The following is a 22,791-nucleotide window of genomic DNA, read 5'->3' on the forward strand; positions in this document are numbered from 1 at the left end:
TTAAAAACCCTAACCCCATCTACAAGATTCCGATCGGAATCTGCAGCCGCAAGAAGAAGAAAGAAAAAAAAGGAAGAGGCGGCGGCTTGGAGGCTGTTGGCGGCTGAGGAAGAAGAAGGAGACTAGGGGCAGCAGCTAGGGGCTTCAAACAATCATAAATCTCAACCATACTCTTAAGTAAAACACTCATAAACTTTAGTTATTGTCAAGAACCCTAACTTTGATTGATTTGGTCTTTTGTTTTACATTGTTTTGCAATTGATTGATAGTTTGACTTATAATTGATTGTGTTTGGATCTTGAATGAGTTTTATAATGTTTATGATGATGTTTATGGTGTTTTTCTTGAGTATTCATGGCTGTCCAAAAGTGATGAGTAGCTAAACTTGTTTGTTCTACCTAGGATAGATGATTGTTGAGTAGTTTTAACTTGTTTAATGGATTGTTAATGTTCAAGACTTAAATTATTGATGTAAAGTTTAACTAAACCATAAATTAGATTGTGTGTGATGGCTGTGTTTTATTTGTTATTACTTATAATCCTCTTGCATTAGTTAATTGAATCGGTTTTGATTAATTGATTGCTTGTTAAACTCTTTACTTGGTGTTTTGGGTTTATTTGCGGGAAGTACAACCGTAGGGATAAGTAGGTAATATAATCATCTAAAATCAGTTAAAATACACCTTTTTTGAGACCGAGAGGTGATAAGAAGTAATATTGTCTCGTTGCTTTTACTTGTTAGAATTAAGACCGCGCGAGAGCGGGTTTTTGTCTTGTCAAGTTTGAGTGTTTATGTGCAATTAGTTGGTTTAATTTGGGTTAAGTTAAATTGTTCCTCTATCCTTGGTTACGTAGTATTCGTTTCCATTAGGATAGTGTGTCGGTGAGACCGAGAGGTGAGTCGGTATTAGAACACGTTAATAATTGTTTTTCCGGTTTATTCTTTAAAATCAACTAAAATAAGTTAGAGATTGTTAGAGAGACTGAGAGGTAATTTGACTTTCTTAAACAAGTTTTAGTTGTGTCATCTTTTATAACCGGTGTCTTGAATATTTTCAATCCGTTGTCTTGTTATTTCTTTCAACATGATTCATTCCTAGGTAGACGTTTTTATATATTGAATTTAAACCAAAGTTTTCAAAGTTTTGTTAAAAGTTTTCATTTAGTTAAGTAGTTAAAATAAATTATAAAATAAATTAATTAAATATTTTGGTGAGTCTTGGTTAGAGTTTAGTAATTATAAACGTTTTCACGTGTCTTCGAGTTCGATATCCGGACTTTCCTTATCTGTGCTATACGCGATCGGTACACTTGCCGTTTGTGTGAACTAGGATAGATTGTTTGGTTTTTAAAGCTTAGTTGCGACTTGTGTTTTATTTATATATATATTTTCGCACATCAAGTTTTTGGCGCCGCTGCCGGGGACACGGTTAGAGGCGTATTAAGAACGACTCGAGTTAAGATTTGCCTTGTTTACTACTTGTCTTTCTTATTTGTTTTGTTTGTTAGTTTAAAATAGTTTAGCTAATTAATATTTCTTTTATTTATTTTAATAGTTGTATGCGACGTACTCGATCTCTAGGACCACCAGAAGTTGAAGGATTTCCCGAACCAGAGAGAGAGAGCTTCTTGAGAGACGTCGTACAAAACCGTCTTCCAGTTCATCTACATCCGTCGGTGATAAGTTTTCTTATCCTACTTTTTCTGAACCCGTCAATAGGGATAGGATTATGGGCGACGCGAATCCACTACCGAGGAGGACAGTTGCAGACCGAGCCCGTCCGGTCGATGCTGGCGCGAGATCCAGCATTGCTCCACCAGCTATAGGAGTTCAAACGACTTGGCAGATTCCATCTAACGTTCTGAACACGATTGCTCATTCTGCTCAGTTTCACGGGTTGCTCCACGAGAACCCGCATTCTCATCTCACTCGTATTGCACGTATCTGCGACACATTTCATCTTGCAGGCGTATCCGAAGACGCCATAAAACTCCGAATCTTTCCGTTCTCACTCGTTGATCATGCGAGTCTGTGGCTTGAGTCCCTCCCACAGGGATCCATTGCTACTTGGGCTGCCATGCAGACCCAATTTCTTGAAAAATACGATCCTCCGGCTAAGGCCGCTTGTTTGCGTAACCAGATTCATTCTTTCCAAATGGAGGACACTGAGAGCTTCTACGAGGCGTGGGAAAGGTTCAAAAATCTACTTGCTTTATGTCCAAACCACGGCCTACAAGACTGGGCGGTTGTCGAGAAATTCTACAACGGAGTGACGTACGCAACTCAGAGTATGCTCGACATAGCTGCAGGAGGTAACCTACTGACAACGAAGGATACGGATGAGTGCATTGCCTTGTTTAACGGTTTAGCCATGAGTGGATACCAGCGACCACCAGTTAAGAGTACCAAAACCGTTGATTCCCTATCACGCGGCATGCATTCGGTCGACACGAGCACCGCACTTGCAGCACAAGTTGAAGCGTTAGCAAAGATCGTGAAGGACTTGCAGGTGAAAAGTAAGTTATGCGAGATCTGCAGAGGGGGACACGATACCGTTCAGTGTCCCGTAGGTTTCCAGGAGGAGGCAGTCGACTTCGTTAATAATCCAAACCGAAATCAACATTCTTTCAATTCTTATAATTCGGGGTGGAGAGGTAACCAAAACTCAAACTGGAGGAACGGAAATCAGTCCGGCTTCCAGCAACGTCAGAGCCTATTCCAGGATTCCGGTGAGGGACCGAGTAGTGGGGAGAAGAAGCCCACGTTAGAGGAGATGATGGCACAGCAGACATAGATGCTGTCGCAACTCATGACTCGAGAGGACTCCCGTCACTAAGAAACTCAAGAAAAATTCCGGGAGCACGAGTCATTCATGAGAAATCAAGGAGCGTCAATTCAAAATCTTGAGCGTCAGATGGGAGAGATAGCAAGTCCTCTAAATGAGTGGTCGCTAGGTACACTTCCAAGTAACACTGAACAAAATCCGAAGGCGTTTGCGAAGGCTGTGACGACAAGGAGCTGTGCGGGGGCACGTAGCGAGCCCGTGATTAAAAAGGCGACGAGAGGAGTCGTTAGCGAGCCTGCGGTAGATGTGGAGGAGCAGGTAGACGAGGAGATTCAGTTGGAGTCTCCACCGCCAAGGTGCATCAGAGGCACATTCCCGGAAGTTCAGCACAGGCCGAGAACCAACCATTATCCAGCACACCACCGAGAGTCTACAAACCTAGACTCCCATTTCCCGGGAGAGTCCGTAGGGATAGAGACGAGGAGCAAAACTCCAAATTTCTTGACCTTCTGAAGCAACTTCATCTTAATATTCCATTCCTTGAGGCACTTACGCAAATGCCCAAATATGCAAAGTTCCTTAAGGATATTCTTTCGAACAAAGAGAAGCTAGCCAAAGTCTCCTCCATTCCCCTGAGTGCTGGTTGCTCTGCAGTCTTGCAGAGAAAGTTACCAGAAAAGATGTCCGATCCTGGGAGTTTCACAATTCCCTGCATCTTGAGTGATAATACGGTCGTCCATGCGCTGGCAGATCTTGGTGCCAGTATTAATCTCATGCCGTATTCCGTGTATCGCAAGTTGGGTCTAGGCGAACCGAGGCCTACCCGTATGAGTATCCAGCTTGCTGATCGTTCTGTGAAATACCCCCGAGGGGTGGTTGAGAACATGCTTGTTCGTGTCGACAAGTTCATCTTCCCGGTGGACTTTGTCATCCTGGACATGAACGATGACGATAGTGTCCCACTCATCTTGGGCCGACCATTCCTTGCCACTGCACAGGCATTGATCAATGTCTGCGAGGGTAAATTAATCTTAAGAGTTGGGGATGAGAACGTTAGTTTTGACGTTCGATAGTCAATTAAACACCCTAAGTCTGCTGATGACTCCTTATACTTCATTGATACCATCATAGAGCATGTCAGGGAGTTTCTCAGCGAAATCTGTGGAGGATCTGCCTCCGACACCCAGATTATCGATAGGGAGATTCCAGAGATTGAGATGGTTGCCGTAACTAATCAGTCCTTTGATGACGACACCGAGTCGCATAACCCTGAATCTGGTGTGTCTGCTAAGATGGTACGAGACGATCCGATTGACCGACCTTCGGTCGAGATTCCTCCTTCTTCCTTAGAGATTAAGGATTCGCCTGCCCACCTTGAGTATGCGTTTTTAGATGAAGAGAGGAAGCTGCCGGCTATCATTGCATCTACTTTGACGGAGGTCAAGAAGGCGAATGTGGTTATCTTTGATATCGAGGGTTGTCATGAAGAGCTTGTGGAGGATACCTCTATGGAATTAGATGATACGCAATTTGACCCGGGAGGTGACATTGAAGAAATAGGAAGATTAATTTTCAGGGAGACATCACAGAAGAGAGAACATGTATACTTGGATCAAACGAACTTGAAAGTGAGGATACAACATACGAAACAAAATAAAAAGTTGACACACAGCAAAGATGACATCCTCCTTCATTACACGACTCGTATAAAGTTTGGTTCGGGCAAGTATAAGTCTTGGTGGTCCGACCCGCTTCAGTTTTTCAAAATCTCTTTAAATTTTTCTGGTAAGTTTTTCCTGACTACTAGTAGACAAATAAAACGAAACGGGTCGAGTGGAAAACGGATAAAGGAGAAGCCACCTGATTGAAATTGAGATTTGGGGTCAGGCTGAGGACCCGTTAAACTAAGCGCTCTCTGGAGACAGCCCGAGTTGTAGAGTTTGTTTTATGATTCTCCTTATTATCTGTTTTTATTTGTTTTATTGTTATTTATATTTATAAAAACAAAAAAAAAAACAAAAAAAAATAAAAAAAAATAATAAATAAATATTTAATAAAAAAAATCAAAAAAATTAAAAAATTCAAAAACACAAAAATATATTTACTTCTTATGTTTCTGTTTTCTGTTTGTACGCCGCTACATGCGAGCGAGTTTGAGTTGTTACAGGTATTATTATGCGCATGGTAGCTCTGATGGCGTTTTGGAACTGGTTCACCCGAGGTTGCGGCCGCGAATGAAATGCTATACGGTCGTTCGTTTGAGTCATACACAGCTAATGAAGAATTTGCATCTAAACCAGGGGAGTAACCCGTTCTCTATTTTAATTTCTGTTCTTTAAAGTTTTTATTTTATGCTTTACGTTTTATTTTTATTTTTTTTTCTTTTCCTTGTTCTCATCGAGGACGATTTCGTTCTAAGTGTGGGGATGAGAATTTATTTTACTTAGTTGTAGAAAAAAAAAATAAAAATAAAAAAAAAAAATAATAAAAAGTTTTCACTTATTTTTCGTTTTCGTACGTTGTTAAAAAAAAAGAAAAGAAAAAAGAAAAAATGTCCCTTGTTTTTAGTTTCTTTTGCATTAAAGTGGGAGATGATGATATTTATCGGAAATCAGTTTTTCAAACTACTAATAATATGAGATAAATAAAAGAAAACACACTTAACTTGGGATGTGTCGGTAGGCTCAGCCTTGAAAATGAAAGGGCAAATTTGATAAAATGGTTAAACGGAAATCTTTTGTGGGTAAAGCGTTTTATCCGTGGAAAATAAGCAATGGAAGGTCGGGCCATACTCAAGCCTCAAATTTTGGTATGAAAAATTGGAAATATCATGAGTTTTAAAAATTTGAATACGTTATCATATGATGCTTGGGTAGGTTTAACGTTAGAGTATGCCGTGTAGCCTGTGATATAAATCTTAAAATGCTAGTTTAGTGTTTTACACCTCATCGGCGTATGGTTTTATAACCATAAATCCTGTATTGATGGGATGCTTCGGGTCCGGAGACCATGGGTCTGTATGCAATCTATTTAGCTGGGTATGCACAATTCCTAAGTGGGGTTGTGTATATTTAAAATAAAGCCAAAGAGCAAAACCTTTATAAGTCTATAAACATGATCACAAAAAGTACGAAAGTACAAATACACTACAGACTTGATCATCCACGCTGTTAGTCATGTGGGGTCCCCTTGCTCGCGTCTCATTACCATTAAGAAACGGACCACAAGGGACACGCTACATGTAAGCCCGAGATAAATTTTTGCATACTCACCTATGGTTATGGATTTGGGGTATTGCTTGATAACGGGGGTATGTCATGTTGTGGGGAGCACTGGCTATAAATAATTGAACCTTAATCATATCTGATGGCTGCTTGGTAGACTTTGATGCTTAAGCTTAGGTGGATAAACAATACCCTTGATCGTCTTAACTATTCATAAATATTGAGCAACAAAGTTTTAATTCTGCTAACTTTGAGGTTTAAGTCAAGTTGGGGTGGTCTGGTCCGGTAAAAGCAGAAAATAAGCGGGTCTTAATTGTGTAACCCACTAAGTAATATTATTGTCGGATCTTATTTGTCCCGGTAAAGATTAAGGCATGGGTTTAGGTGGACAACAATATCGATGATCGCGGTTTTTGCGTTTTTCTAAGCTTTAAAATATAACCTATATGTTTGATTTAACTTTGATTTTCCGATTCTGATCCAACTGCAGTAAAATCTTTTTCAGGGACGAAAAAGTCTTAAGTGTGGGGATGTTTGATGTGTTGAATAACACACTTATATTTCCTTACAATTTTATAATGTTTTAATGATTTAATATCAAATTTATGTAATTTTAGGGGGTTAAGTGCAAAGTTTTACAAAGTTGAAATGTTTTGTGTAGGTTATGGAAAGATGTGGAAAAAAAGGCAAGAAAAAGAGAACTTGGAGGGTTTAAGTGTCAAAGTTTCAAAGTTTAATCAAGGCCCGACCCAAGCCCACTTCTTAAAAGCCTTTTATGTTATTATATTTAATTAATATCAAGAGTTTCCAGCCATTAACCAAGCCTTAATCCCGAAATTAAAAACCCTAACCCCATCTACAAGATTCCGATCGGAATCTGCAGCCGCAAGAAGAAGAAAGAAAAAAAAGGAAGAGGCGGCGGCTTGGAGGCTGTTGGCGGCTGAGGAAGAAGAAGGAGACTAGGGGCAGCAGCTAGGGGCTACAAACAATCATAAATCTCAACCATACTCTTAAGTAAAACACTCATAAACTTTAGTTATTGTCAAGAACCCTAACTTTGATTGATTTGGTCTTTTGTTTTACATTGTTTTGCAATTGATTGATAGTTTGACTTATAATTGATTGTGTTTGGATCTTGAATGAGTTTTATAATGTTTATGATGATGTTTATGGTGTTTTTCTTGAGTATACATGGCTGTCCAAAAGTGATGAGTAGCTAAACTTGTTTGTTCTACCTAGGATAGATGATTGTTGAGTAGTTTTAACTTGTTTAATGGATTGTTAATGTTCAAGACTTAAATTATTGATGTAAAGTTCAACTAAACCATAAATTAGATTGTGTGTGATGGCTGTGTTTTATTTGTTATTACTTATAATCCTCTTGCATTAGTTAATTGAATCGGTTTTGATTAATTGATTGCTTGTTAAACTCTTTACTTGGTGTTTTGGGTTTATTTGCGGGAAGTACAACCGTAGGGATAAGTGGGTAATATAATCATCTAAAAATCAGGTTAAAATACACCTTCTTTGAGATCGAGAGGTGATAAGAAGTAATATTGTCTCGTTGCTTTTACTTGTTAGAATTAAGACCGCGCGAGAGCGGGTTTTTGTCTTGTCAAGTTTGAGTGTTTATGTGCAATTAGTTGGTTTAATTTGGGTTAAGTTAAATTGTTCCTCTATCCTTGGTTGCGTAGTATTCGTTTCCATTAGGATAGTGTGTCGGTGAGACCGAGAGGTGAGTCGGTATTAGAACACGTTAATAATTGTTTTTCCGGTTTATTCTTTAAAATCAACTAAAATAAGTTAGAGATTGTTAGAGAGACTGAGAGGTAATTTGACTTTCTTAAACAAGTTTTAGTTGTGTCATCTTTTATAACCGGTGTCTTGAATATTTTCAATCCGTTGTCTTGTTATTTCTTTCAACATGATTCATTCCTGGGTAGACGTTTTTATATATTGAATTTAAACCAAAGTTTTTAAAGTTTTGTTAAAAGTTTTCATTTAGTTAAGTTAAGTAGTTAAAATAAATTATAAAATAAATTAATTAAATATTTTGGTGAGTCTTGGTTAGAGTTTAGTAATTATAAACGTTTTCACGTGTCTTCGAGTTCGATATCCGGACTTTCCTTATCTGTGCTATACACGATCGGTACACTTGCCGTTTGTGTGAACTAGGATAGATTGTTTGGTTTTTAAAGCTTAGTTGCGACTTGTGTTTTATTTATATTTATATTTTCGCACATCATCATCTTTTGATTATTGTTTGATGGGTTAATTATTGTTGTGTGTTCTTGATGGTTACTGTTGGTTCGTTGATCCTTAGTACATATAGGTAATGAGTCTCAATCTCATTCACCTACATTCACTAGTTAGTTTCCGAGCTCAACGAGCTGATTATCTTGTTGATTCGACGACAGTTATGGTCTAATTGAATCTGGATTTAAAATGTTGACTATTATTGTTCTTGATAATTTTGACCTTGACTTAGTGGAGTCAAAGAAAAAGTCTTAATTTTGACCATTCGTTAGTCTTAGCGACTTGGAACTGTTTCGTGTCCAATTCGTTAAGATTTCCCACGAACAAGCTTAGCGAATAAGATGTCACACGAATCAGAGTGTGATTCGTTAAAATATAATGAACTAGAGTTCAGTTCGTTAAACTTAATTAGTGATTCGCTAAGTCCAGTTCGTTAAGGTATTTACTTGATAGCGAATCGCCTGATTCGTTATCTTTGTATAACGAATCAGTGTGATTGTTAACGAATGACATTTAAAATTAAAAAAAAAACTTTAATTAATTAACTAAATTGAATATTCAATTAATTTAATTAAAGGATTTAAATCGTCTAATACGCGTAACTAGATTAAATACATATTTTTTTTTATATATTGCGTGTTATCTATTCTTATATACGGTTTTTTAATTTATATAGTAACAATGGCTGATCACGAACAACAAATTCAACCGCCACAAGAACAACCGTCACAGGAACAACCACAAGGACAACCACCACAACAAGCTCAACAAGTTGAAATGATTCTATTACCGTTCGATAAAAAGCACAACATATGTGCTTATGTCGATCATAATGTGGCTGATTTAAGGACGTTCGGAGCTATGTTGAATTTCTTACGCCGTTCAAAGATACATTATGCAATCACTGCCAAACCTAAGGTGTATCTTAGTATTATCAGGCAGTTCTGGAACACGGCAGTATATGTTGAGGAAAGTAATTGGGTTCAAGCTACAATTAATCAGCTTCCGATCACGATTGATGTTGAGGTCATTCGTCGGGTACTTCAGTTTGACGACAGTGACGATTACCCTAGTGAATTTGACAGGACGCTGGTTAGGGGGTTATTCACAAGATTAAATTATGGGGGTGATATTCGTCGATCAATGTTGAACAAGAATGGGTTGTGTCCACCTTACAAGTATTTGTTGCATGTCTCGCTTCATTGCTTGAGTGGACGTCGCGGTGGTTTCGATGAATGTGGACTGAGCTTACAATCGGCATTTGTTGCTTTAATCCTGAACAAGCCATTCAACTATTCAGAACTCATCTTTGATCATTTGAAAGAGCAAGTTCAGCAAACTCTACCGACAAAGAAGTTCTTGTTGTATCCACGCTTTCTACAATTAATTATTCAAGATTTGATACCGGATTTGGTGATTGATCGATCGTTGGTGAACGATGTTCTTGATATGGAACATATGAAAGCTGAAATGGTGCATCGGATGTTGATTTATCGAAAGGATAAGCCACAAGACAAAAGGATGATTGGTCATATAATCAATCCAGATTATGTATGTCCTCTTAATGAGCGCTGGATCCATGATGACTCGGATTCCGAGCGTGAAGGGGGAGAAGGTGGGAACAATGATGGTGGGGATGATGATGGTAATGATGGTGATGGTGATGATGGAGCTGGTGAGCGAGCTCTAAAAGAACAACAAGATGCAGTTGATGCTGCTCTAGCTGCCACCATGAAAGCTCAGCAAGAAAGAAAACGAAAGGGTAAGGCTGTAGCTACTGATGAGCCACCAAAGAAGCCCCGTGTGTCCTCTGGGGCTGGTGTAATTATTGGTGCACCACCACCTCGTCAATCAACTACTCAAAGCTCGGCGGTGCCGCTAACTACTAGCACTCCGATGCTCACCTTGACAACGATGATGGTGTCTAATGAGAGGCTCGGTTTAATTCCTCAAATGGCGTTGACCGAAATACCAAGCCCTCCTGCTGTACTGTCAACTGTTTCTTCCACCACTACAATGGGACCTCCTCCTCTGCCAACAACTACTTTTCCTCCGCCTCTGCCTAGTGATGTCTCTTTCATGAGAATCACTCGGCCTCAGGGACCTATTCAACCAGTTCATCCATCTGTATACAATTTGTCACCTGGACGTCAAACGGAAATGCTGCTTAATCTGTTACACTTATATGAAAATCAAATGGCAGCTGACCGAATCAATCAAGAACGACTCATGGAGAATCAAAGAAAAATGATGAGTTACATTTCGTTCTGTCAGAAGGAGACCAAGTCGTTGCGTGCGATTGTTGAGTCTCAGGGGGTGAAATTAAAAGAACAAGATGAGTTAATTTTACAATTAACTTGTAAAGAAGATGCCCTCAAGAAACTCAAAAATGATGATGATGATCCTGACGAGTCTGATGCAGGAGGTGAGCCTAAACAATCGCATGGTTCATCCTCTGGAGCTAGTGTGAGTGGCGCTGATGATTCAAACAAGCAAATAATTTCATTTCAAGATCCAACAGCTGCCAAGCCGATAGAAATGATTGAGGCTAACAAGGTGATATTTATTGACGAATTGGGGATAGTTAGAAGTATGGTGAACAAAGATGAGATACAGATCGGTGAGTTTGTGGTTAGATCTTTGACAAGGGAGTAGATCTCGATTCTACTTGGGCTAAATGACGATCAGCTGACTGCATTAGAGACTGAGCCCGATGTCGAAGTGATCAATGAGAACGAAATGGAAGATGATCCATTATTTATGAATACAGATTTTATTTATGAGAACGAGGAGATTGAGATGGAGGACGTTACAGCTGATGAGTATCCGGACTTGTATCAACACGCAAATGTTGATCAAGGTGCTCCGGTATTTCATGAAGACGTAATTAAAGAAACTGAGGATGATTTGGAGAAGATTGTGCAGCGAACGGTTCCTTCACTCAAAGAAGTGACTGATGATGACATTGAAAGATGGTTCAAACGCCAGTAAGTGGGTAAGATCATCAGTGCTTTTCGATATGTAGATAAAGAAAGAAAGGATACCGCTGCTGCTTGGATTGAGGCAAATCAGATGACTACCTTCAAGACTGTTTCTAAGGTACATGGTGATATTGTCTCCTGGCTCTATGATTCAGAACTTAAGGTATGTATTGTTAAATGGGAAAAATGTGTGCAATATTACGAGAGGATAATGGATGTTCTGACACTACCCGCGTTGGGATGTACGCACCCTCGCGAGACGTCCATTTATCAATCGTGGGGGCAACCGAACTGCTGAGTGGTTTCATCAACACTTACTGTTCGAGGTCAAACATGGGTTCAAATTCTTCAAGCCCCAGGTCCCAAGACGTAAACGTACTGATAAGATTGATCCAAGGACCGGCTGGAAGAAACTTGTTTTGAAAGTGAAGCCACCAAAGACAATGAAAAGAGTTCCGGTGAAGACAATGCCTCAAGATATTTATCTGTCTTTCAACCGTTGGTACTATGACAATCGTACTGGCGAGGCCGTTATTGTTCGTGGTCGAGGACTACAAACTGAGCTCATCAAGATAATCGATCCGATGTGGTTGGTTAATTTATCAGAGACAGACAATGACGTGCTACACAGGAAGCATATTTTGTTTGAACGCCAAGAAGATTACGACCTGGCTATGCAATTCCAACGTGTTGTTCGTGTATGCCATAAACATGGGATTCATAGTTGCAGAGATTGGCAGACAAAGCGTTTCAAATAAGTTAAAGACAAAGAGCTCAAGACGAGGGGGTGTCTGTTAGTGCACGGTTTTGCATCTCGAGTCTTTGTAATTATCATTAATGTTTATTTGATTATTTTAATGTAATATTTAATGTTATTTAGACTAATTCGTTATATTTGAGTCTAGTTCGCTAGGAATGTTAGCGAACTAAGACTAGTTCGTTAAGGTTAAGTCTAGTTCGCTAGGAATGTTAGCGAACTAGAACTTTATAATGTATTCCCTCCTGATTCGTTAGGGGATGTTAACGAATCAGGGGGTGGTTCATTAAGTTAAGTTATTTAACGAAGGGGATGCTGGTTCGCTAGGGGATGTTAGCGAACCAGATCGTCTTCTATAAATAGTGAACCACTGTTCACTTGTAAGTTGTTGAAGTTTTGAGAGAATTAATATTATTCAGAAAGTTTAAAGTATTCACTCTCTCTCTCAAGCTTCACATTAATCTTATTGATAATATATACATACTAATAACAATCGAGCTAAGGTATTAAAGAGTTAGATCCATATAATTAGTATTAACATATAGATCTGGATTAGATCTAAGATATTGATTAGAACGAGTGAAAACAAGGGATCAAACAAATATTGTACGGAAGTCTCCAAAACCGAATTTCTGACCCGATTCGGTGGTTCGACCCACACTCAGTTTTTCCTCCGGCTCGGTGAACATACTCCTTTGGCAATACTAGCGAAATTTCATACGGGACGTGGGGTGGCGTCAGAGCATAATTATTGATCCGATTCTTTCGTTAGGTCATTAAATATTGTATGGAAGTCTCCAAGACCGAATTTCTTACCCGATTTGGTGTTCTACCCATACTCTGTTTTTTCCTCCGGTTCGGTGAACATACCTCTTTGTCAATACCGGCGAAATTTGGTACGGGCCGCGGGGTGGCAGCGTCAGGGCATAATTAATGATTTGATTCTTTCGTAGGTTCATAAAATATTGTATGGAAGTCTCCAAGACCGAATTTCTGACCCGATTAAACGGTTCGCCCATACTCGGTTTTTCCTCCGGCTCGGAAAACATACCCCTTGGCAATACTGGCAAAATTCAAACGGGCCGAGGGGTGGCGTCAGGGAATAATTATTGATCTGATTATTTCGTAGGGTCATAAATATTGTATGGAAGTCTCCAAGACCGAATTTCTGACCCGATTCGGCGGTTCGACCCACACTCAGTTTTTCCTCCGGCTCGGTGAACATACCCCTTTGGCAATACTGGCGAAATTTCGTACGGGCCGCGGGGTGGCGTCAGGGCATAGTTAGTGTTCCGATTCTTTCGTAGGTTTATAAAATATTGTATGGAAGTCTCCAAGACCAAATTTCTGACCCGACTTAACGGTTCGACCTATACTCAGTTTTTCCTCCTGCTCGGTGAACATACCCCTTTGGCAATACTGGAAAACATTCAAACGGGCCGAGGGGTGGCGTCAGGGTATACCTATTGATCCGATTCTTTCGTAGGGTCATAAAATATTGTATCGAAGTCTCCAAGACCGAATTTCAGATCCGATTCGGTGGTTCGACCAATATTCAGTTTTTCCTCCGGCTCGGTGAACATACCCCTTTGGCAATACTGGCGAAATATCGTACGGGACGCGGGATGGTGTCAAGGCATAATTATTGATCCGATTCTTTCGTAGGGTCATAAAATATTGTATGGAAGTATCCAAGACCGAATTTCTGACCCGATTCGTTGGTTAGACCCATACTCTGTTTTTCCACCGGTTTGATGATTATACCCTTTTGGCAATACTACCAAAAATTCGTACGGGCCGCGGGGTGGCATTACGGCATAATTATTAAACCGATTCTTTCGTAGGGTCATAAAATATTGTACGGAAGTCTCCAAAACCGAATTTCTGACCCGATTCGGTGGTTCGACCCACACTCAGTTTTTCCTCTAACTCGGTGAACATACCCCTTGGGCAATACTAGCGAAATTTCATACGGGCCGTGGGGTGGCGTCAGAGCATAATTATTGATTCGATTCTTTCGTTGGGTCATTAAATATTGTATGGAAGTCTCCAAGACCGAATTTCTTACCCGATTCGGTGTTCTACCCAGACTCTGTTTTTTCCTCTGGTTCGGTGAACATACCTCTTTGTCAATACTGGCGAAATTTCGTACGGGCCGCGGGGTGGCGTCAGGGCATAATTATAGATCTGATTCTATCGTAGGTTCATAAAATATTGTATGGAAGTCTCCAAGACCAAATTTCTGACCCGATTAAACGGTTCGCCCATACTCAGTTTTTCCTCCGGCTCGGTGAACTTACCCCTTTGGCAATACTGGCAAAATTCAAACGGGCCGAGGGTGGCGTCAGGGAATAATTATTGATCTGATTATTACGTAGGGTCATAAATATTGCATGGAAGTCTCCAAGAACGATTTTCTTAACCGATTCGGCGGTACGACCCACACTCAGTTTTTCCTCCGGCTCGGTGAACATACCCCTTTGGCAATACTGGCGAAATTTCATACGGGCCGCGGGGTGGCGTCAGGGCATATTTATTGATCCGATTCTTTCGTAGGTTCATAAAATATTGTATGGAAGTCTCCAAGACCGAATTTCTGACCCGACTCAATGGTTCGACCTATACTCAGTTTTTCCTCCTGCTCGGTGAACATACCCCATTGGCAATACTGGAAAAAATTCAAACGGGCCGAGGGGTGGCGTCAGGGTATATCTATTGATCCGATTCTTTCGTAGGGTCATAAAATATTGTATCGAAGTCTCCAAGACCGAATTTCAGATCCGATTCGGTGGTTCGACCAATATTCAGTTTTTCCTCCGGCTCGGTGAACGTATCCTTTGGCAATAATGGCGAAATTAAGTACGGGCCGCGGGGTGGCGTCAAGGCATAATTATTAAACCGATTCTTTCGTAGGGTCATAAAATATTGTACGAAAGTCTCCAAATCCGAATTTCTGACCCGATTCGGTGGTTCGACCCACACTCAGTTTTTCCTCCGGCTCGGTGAACATACCCCTTTGGCAATACTAGCATAATTTCGTACGGGCCGTGGGGTGGCGTCAGAGCATAATTATTGATCCGATTCTTTCGTTGGGTCATTAAATATTGTATGGAAGTCTCCAAGACTGAATTTCTTACCCGATTCGGTGTTCTACCCATACTCTGTTTTTTTCCTCCGGTTCGGTGAACATACCTCTTTGGCAATACTGGCGAAAATTCGTCCGGGCCGCGGGGTGGCGTCAGGGCATAATTATTGATCTGATTCTTTCCTAGGTTCATAAAATATTGTAGGGAAGTCTCCAAGACCGAATTTCTGACCCGATTAAACGGTTCGCCCATACTCAGTTTTTCCTCCGGCTCGATGAACATACCCCTTTGGCAATACTGGCAAAATTCAAACGGGCCGAGGGTGGCGTCAGGGAATAATTATTGATCTGATTATTACGTAGGGTCATAAATATTGTATGGAAGTCTCCAAGACCGAATTTCTGACCCGATTCGGCGGTACGACCCACACTCAGTTTTTCCTCCGGCTCGGTGAACATACCCCTTTGGCAATACTGGCGAAATTTCATACGGGCCGCGGGGTGGCGCCAGGGCATAATTATTGATCTGATTCTTTCGTAGGTTCATAAAATATTGTATGGAAGTCTCCAAGACCGAATTTCTGACCCGACTCAACGGTTCGACCTATACTCAGTTTTTCCTCCTGCTCGGTGAACATACCCCTTTGGCAATCCTGGAAAAAATTCAAACGGGCAGAGGGTGGCGTCAGGGTATATCTATTGATCCGATTCTTTCGTAGGGTCATAAAATATTGTATCGAAGTCTCCAAGACCGAATTTCAGATCCGATTCGGTGGTTCGACCAATATTCAGTTTTTCCTCCGGCTCGGTGAACATACCACTTTGGCAATAATGGCGAAATTTCGTACGGGCCGCGGGGTGGCGTCAAGGCATAATTATTGATCCGATTCTTTCGTAGGGTCATAAAATATTGTATGGAAGTATCCAAGACCGAATTTCTGACCCGATTCGGTGGTTCGACCCATACTCTGTTTTCCCTCCGTCTTGAAGATTATACCCTTTTGGCAATACTAGCAAAAATTCGTACGGGCCGCAGGGTGGCATCAGGGCATAATTATTAAACCGATTCTTTCGTAGGGTCATAAAATATTGTACGGAAGTCTCCAAAACCGAATTTCTGACCCGATTCGGTGGTTCGACCCACACTCAGTTTTTCCTCCGGCTCGGTGAACATACCCCTTTGGCAATACTAGCAAAATTTCGTACGATCCGTGGGGTGGCGTCAGAGCATAATTATTGATCCGATTCTTTCGTTGGGTCATTAAATATTGTATGGAAGTCTCCAAGACCGAATTTCTTACCCGATTCGGTGTTCTACCCATTCTCTGTTTTTTTCCTCCGGTTCGGTGAACATACCTCTTTGGCAATACTGGCGAAATTTCGTACGGGCCGCGGGGTGGCGTCAGGGCATAATTATTGATCTGATTCTTTCCTAGGTTCATAAAATATTGTCGGGAAGTCTCCAAGACCGAATTTCTGACCCGACTCAACGGTTCGACCTATACTCAGTTTTTCCTCCTGCTCGGTGAACATACCCCTTTGGCAATCCAAAAAAATTCAAACGGGCCGAGGGTGGCGTCAGGGAATAATTATTGATCTGATTGTTACGTAGGGTCATAAATATTGTATGGAAGTCTCCAAGACCGAATTTCTGACCCGATTCGGCGGTACGACCCACACTCAGTTTTTCCTCCGGCTCGGTGAACATACCCCTTTGGCAATACTGGCGAAATTTCATACGGGCCGCGGGGTGGCGTCAGGGCATAATTATTGATCTGATTCTTTCGTAGGTTCATAAAATATTGTATGGAAGTCTCCAAGACCGAATTTCTGACCCGACTCAACGGTTCGACCTATACTCAGTTTTTCCTCCTGCTCGGTGAACATACCCCTTTGGCAATCCAAAAAAATTCAAACGGGCAGAGGGTGGCGTCAGGGTATATCTATTGATCCGATTCTTTCGTAGGGTCATAAAATATTGTATCGAAGTCTCCAAGACCGAATTTCAGATCCGATTCGGTGGTTCGACCAATATTCAGTTTTTCCTCCGGCTGGGTGAACATACCACTTTGGCAATAATGGCGAAATTTCGTACGGGCCGCGGGGTGGCGTCAAGGCATAATTATTGATCCGATTCTTTCGTAGGGTCATAAAATATTGTATGGAAGTATCCAAGACCGAATTTCTGACCCGATTCGGTGGTTCGACCCATACTCTGTTTTCCCTCCGTCTTGAAGATTATACCCCTTTGGCAATACTAGCAAAAATTCGTACGGGCCGCGGGGTGGCATCAGTGCATAATTATTAAACCGATTCTTTCGTAGGGTCATAAAATATTGTACGGAAGTCTCCAAAACCGAATTTCTGACCCGATTCGGTGGTTCGACCCACACTCAGTTTTTCCTCCGGCTCGGTGAACATACCCCTTTGGCAATATTAGCAAAATTTCGTACGAGCCGTGGGGTGGCGTCAGAGCATAATTATTGATCCGATTCTTTCGTTGGGTCATTAAATATTGTATGGAAGTCTCCAAGACCGAATTTCTTACCCGATTCGGTGTTCTACCCATACTCTGTTTTTTTCCTCCGGTTCGGTGAACATACCTCTTTGGCAATACTGGCGAAATTTCGTACGGGCCGCGGGGTGGCGTCAGGGCATAATTATTGATCTGATTCTTTCCTAGGTTCATAAAATATTGTAGGGAAGTCTCCAAGACCGAATTTCTGACCCGATTAAACGGTTCGCCCATACTCAGTTTTTCCTCCGGCTCGTTGAACATACCCCTTTGGCAATACTGGCAAAATTCAAACGGGCCGAGGGTGGCGTCAGGGAATAATTATTGATCTGATTATTACGTAGGGTCATAAATATTGTATGGAAGTCTCCAAGACCGAATTTCTGACCCGATTCGGCGGTACGACCCACACTCAGTTTTTCCTCCGGCTCGGTGAACATACCCCTTTGGCAATACTGGCGAAATTTCATACGGGCTGCGGGGTGGCGTCAGGGCATAATTATTGATCTGATTCTTTCGTAGGTTCATAAAATATTGTATGGAAGTCTCCAAGACCGAATTTCTGACCCGATTAAACGGTTCGACCCATACTCAGTTTTTCCTCCTGCTCGGTGAACATACCCCTTTGGCAATACTGGAAAAAATTCAAACGGGCAGAGGGTGGCGTCAGGGTATATCTATTGATCCGATTCTTTCGTAGGGTCATAAATATTGTATCGAAGTCTCCAAGACTGAATTTCAGATCCGATTCGGTGGTTCGACCAATATTCAGTTTTTCCTCCGGCTCGGTGAACATACCCCTTTGGAAATAATGGCGAAATTTCGTACGGGCCGCGGGGTGGCGTCAAGGCATAATTATTGATCCGATTCTTTCGTAGGGTCATAAAATATTGTATGGAAGTATCCAAGACCGAATTTCTGACCCGATTCGGTGGTTCGACCCATACTCTGTTTTCCCTCCGTCTTGAAGATTATACCCCTTTGGCAATACTAGCAAAAATTCGTACGGGCCGCGGGGTGGCATCAGTGCATAATTATTAAACCGATTCTTTCGTAGGGTCATAAAATATTGTACGGAAGTCTCCAAAACCGAATTTCTGACCCGATTCGGTGGTTCGACCCACACTCAGTTTTTCCTCCGGCTCGGTGAACATACCCCTTTGGCAATATTAGCAAAATTTCGTACGAGCCGTGGGGTGGCGTCAGAGCATAATTATTGATCCGATTCTTTCGTTGGGTCATTAAATATTGTATGGAAGTCTCCAAGACCGAATTTCTTACCCGATTCGGTGTTCTACCCATACTCTGTTTTTTTCCTCCGGTTCGGTGAACATACCTCTTTGGCAATACTGGCTAAATTTCGTACGGGCCGCGGGGGTGGCGTCAGGGCATAATTATTGATCTGATTCTTTCCTAGGTTCATAAAATATTGTAGGGAAGTCTCCAAGACCGAATTTCTGACCCGATTAAACGGTTCGCCCATACTCAGTTTTTCCTCCGGCTCGGTGAACATACCCCTTTGGCAATACTGGCAAAATTCAAACGGGCCGAGGGTGGCGTCAGGGAATAATTATTGATCTGATTATTACGTAGGGTCATAAATATTGTATGGAAGTCTCCAAGACCGAATTTCTGACCCGATTCGGCGGTACGACCCACACTCAGTTTTTCCTCCGGCTCGGTGAAAATACCCCTTTGGCAATACTGGCGAAATTTCATACGGGCCGCGGGGGTGGCGTCAGGGCATATTTATTGATCCGATTCTTTCGTAGGTTCATAAAATATTGTATGGAAGTCTCCAAGACCGAATTTCTGACCCGACTCAACGGTTCGACCTATACTCAGTTTTTCCTCCTGCTCGGTGAACATACCCCGTTGGCAAAACTGGAAAAAATTCAAACGGGCCGAGGGGTGGCGTCAGGGTATATCTATTTATCCGATTCTTTCATAGGGTCATAAAATATTGTATCGAAGTCACCAAGACCGAATTTCAGATCCGATTCGGTGGTTCGACCAATATTCAGTTTTTCTTCCGGCTCGGTGAACATACCCCTTTGGCAATAATGGCGAAATTTCGTACGGGCCGCGGGGTGGCGTCAGGGCATAATTATTGATCCGATTCTTTCGTAGGTTCATAAAACATTGTATGGAAGTCTCCAAGACCGAATTTCTGACCCGATTCAACGGTTCGACCTATACTCAGTTTTTCCTCCTGCTCGGTGAACATACCCCTTTGGCAATACTGGAAAAAATTCAAACGGGGCGGGGGTGGCGTCAGGGTATAATTATTGATCCGATTCTTTCGTAGGGTCATAAAATAAGGTATGAAAGTCACCAAGACCGAATTTTTGATACGATTCAGTGGTTCGACACATACTCAATTTTTTCTCCGACTCGTGAACATACCCCCTTGCCAATACTGGCAAAATTCAAACGGGCCGAGGGTGGCGCCAGGACATAATTATTGATCTGATTCTTTCGTAGGTTCATAAAATATTGTACGGAAGTCTCCAAGACCGAATTTCTGACCCGATTCAATGGTTCGACCCATACTTAGTTTTTCCTCCGGTTCGGTGAACATACCCCTTTGGCAATACTGGAAAAAATTCAAATGGGCCGAGGGGTGGCGTCAGGGCATAAGTATTGATCCGATTCTTTCGTAGGTTCAAAAAAATTGTATGGAAGTCTCCAAGACCGAATTTCTGATCTGATTCGGCGGTTTGACCCATTCTCTGTTTTTCCTCCGGCTCGGTGAACATACCTCTTTGGCAATACTGTCGAACTTTCGTACGGGGCGTGGGATGGCGTCAGGGCATAATTATTGATCCGATTATTTCGTAGGGTCATAAAATATTGTATGGAAGTCTTCAAGACCGAATTTCAGACCCGATCCGGCGGTTCGACCCACACTCAGTTTTTCCTCCGGCTCGGTGAAAATACCCCTTTGGCAATACTGGCGAAATTTCGTACGGGCCGTGGGGTGGCGTCAGGGCATAATTATTGATTCGATTCTTTCGTTTGGTCATAAAATAATGTATGGAAGTCTCCAAGACCGAATTACTAACCCGATTCAACGGTTCGACCTATAGTCAGTTTTTCCTCCGGCTCGGTGAACATACCCCTTTGGCAATACTTGGGAAAAAATTCGAACGGGCCGCGGTGTGGCGTCAGGGTATATCTATTAATCCGATTCTTTCGTAGGGTCATAAAATATTGTATCGAAGTCTCCAAAACCGAATTTCAGATCCGATTCGGTGTTTCGACCAATATTTAGTTTTTCCTCCGGTTCGGTGAACATACCCCTTTGGCAATGCTGGCGAACTTTCGTACGGGCCGCGGGATGGCGTGAGGGCATAATTATTGATCTGATTATTTCGTAGGGTCATAAAATCTTGTATGGGAATCTCCAAAACCGAATTTCTGACCCGATTCGGCGGTTCGACCCACACTCAGTTTTTCCTCCGGCTCGGTGAACATACCCTTTTGGCAATACTGGCGAAATTTCGTACGTGCCGCGGGTTGGCGTCAGGGCATAATTATTGATCCGATTCTTTCGTAGGGTCATAAAATAATGTATGGAAGTCTCCAAGACCTAATTTCTGACCCGACTCAACGGTTCGACCTATACTCAGTTTTTCATCCTACTCGGTGAACATACCCCTTTGGCAATACTGGCAAAAATTCAAACGGGCCGAGGGGTGGTGTCAGGGCATAATCATTGATCTGATTCTTTCGTTGGTTCATAAAATATTGTATCGAAGTCTCCAAGACCGAATTTCAGATCCGATTCGGTGGTTCGACCAATATTCAGTTTTTCCTCTGGTTCGGTGAACATACCCCTTTGGCAATGCTGGCGAACTTTCGTACGGGACGCGGGATGGCGTCAGGGCATAATTATTGATCTGTTTATTTCGTAGGGTCATAAAATAGTGTACGGAAGTCTCCAAAACCGAATTTCTGACCCGATTCGATGGTTCGACCCACACTCAGTTTTTTCTCCGGCTCGGTGAACATACCCCTTTGGCAATACTAGCGAAATTTCGTACGGGCCGTGGGGTGGCGTCAGAGCATAATTATTGATCCGATTCTTTCGTTGGGTCATTAAATATTGTATGGAAGTCTTCAAGACCGAATCTCTTACCTGATTCGGTGTTCTACCCATACTCTGTTTTTTCCTCCGGTTCGGTGAACATACTTCTTTGTCAATACTGACGAAATTTCATACGGGCCGCGGGGTGGCGTCAGGGCATAATTATTGATCTGATTCTTTTGTAGGTTCATAAAATATTGTATGGAAGTCTCCAAGACCGAATTTCTGACCCGATTAAACGGTTCAACTCATACTCAGTTTTTCCTCCGGCTCGGTGAACATACCCCTTTGGCAATACTGGCAAAATTCAAACGGGCCAAGGGGTGGCGCCAGGGCATAATTATTGTTCCGATTATTTTGTAGGTTCATAAAATATTGTATGGAAGTCTACAAGGCCGAATTTCTGACCGGATTCAATGGTTCGAACCATACTTAGTTTTTCCTCCGGCTCGGTGAACATACCCCTTTGGCAATACTGGAAAAAATTCAAACTGGCTGAGGGTTGGCGTCAGGGCATAAGTATTGATCCGATTCTTTCGTAGGTTCAAAAAAGTTGTATGGAAGTCTCCCAGACCGAATTTCTGATCCGATTCGGCGGTTCGACCCATTCTCTGTTTTTCCTCCGGCTCGGTGAACATACCCCTTTGGAAATACTGGCGAACTTTCGTACGGGCCGCGGGATGGCGTCAGGGCTTAATTATTGATCTGATTATTTTGTAGGGTCATAAAATATTGTATGGAAGTCTCCAACACCGAATTTCTGACCCGATTCGGCGGTTCGTGTAAGGCCCCGTCACCGGTAACCCTACTTTCGTGTTGGATTTACTCATAAACACAGTTCTAAATATCAGAGTTAATTAAAACTTTACGCGGAATATAAAACTTTCATAAAACATTACATATCAATACATAATCATGTCGTAAAACATTCCTTTTGTCTTTCCAAAATTAAAACATAACTTATAAAACATATCAGATCTTCAGATGCCAGGCTTTAGTCTTCTGCCATGTGTCCTCCACTCAAGCCAGCTGTCTCATCCTACTCACCTGCGTGCATACTAAAAGTCAGCTACGCTGAGTGAGTTCTAGTTAATCAT

This window comes from Bidens hawaiensis, unplaced genomic scaffold (assembly GCF_021521415.1).
Source record: "Bidens hawaiensis isolate Kalapana, Puna unplaced genomic scaffold, B.hawaiensis_p1.1 tig00034864_1, whole genome shotgun sequence".
Taxonomy (NCBI): domain Eukaryota; kingdom Viridiplantae; phylum Streptophyta; class Magnoliopsida; order Asterales; family Asteraceae; genus Bidens; species Bidens hawaiensis.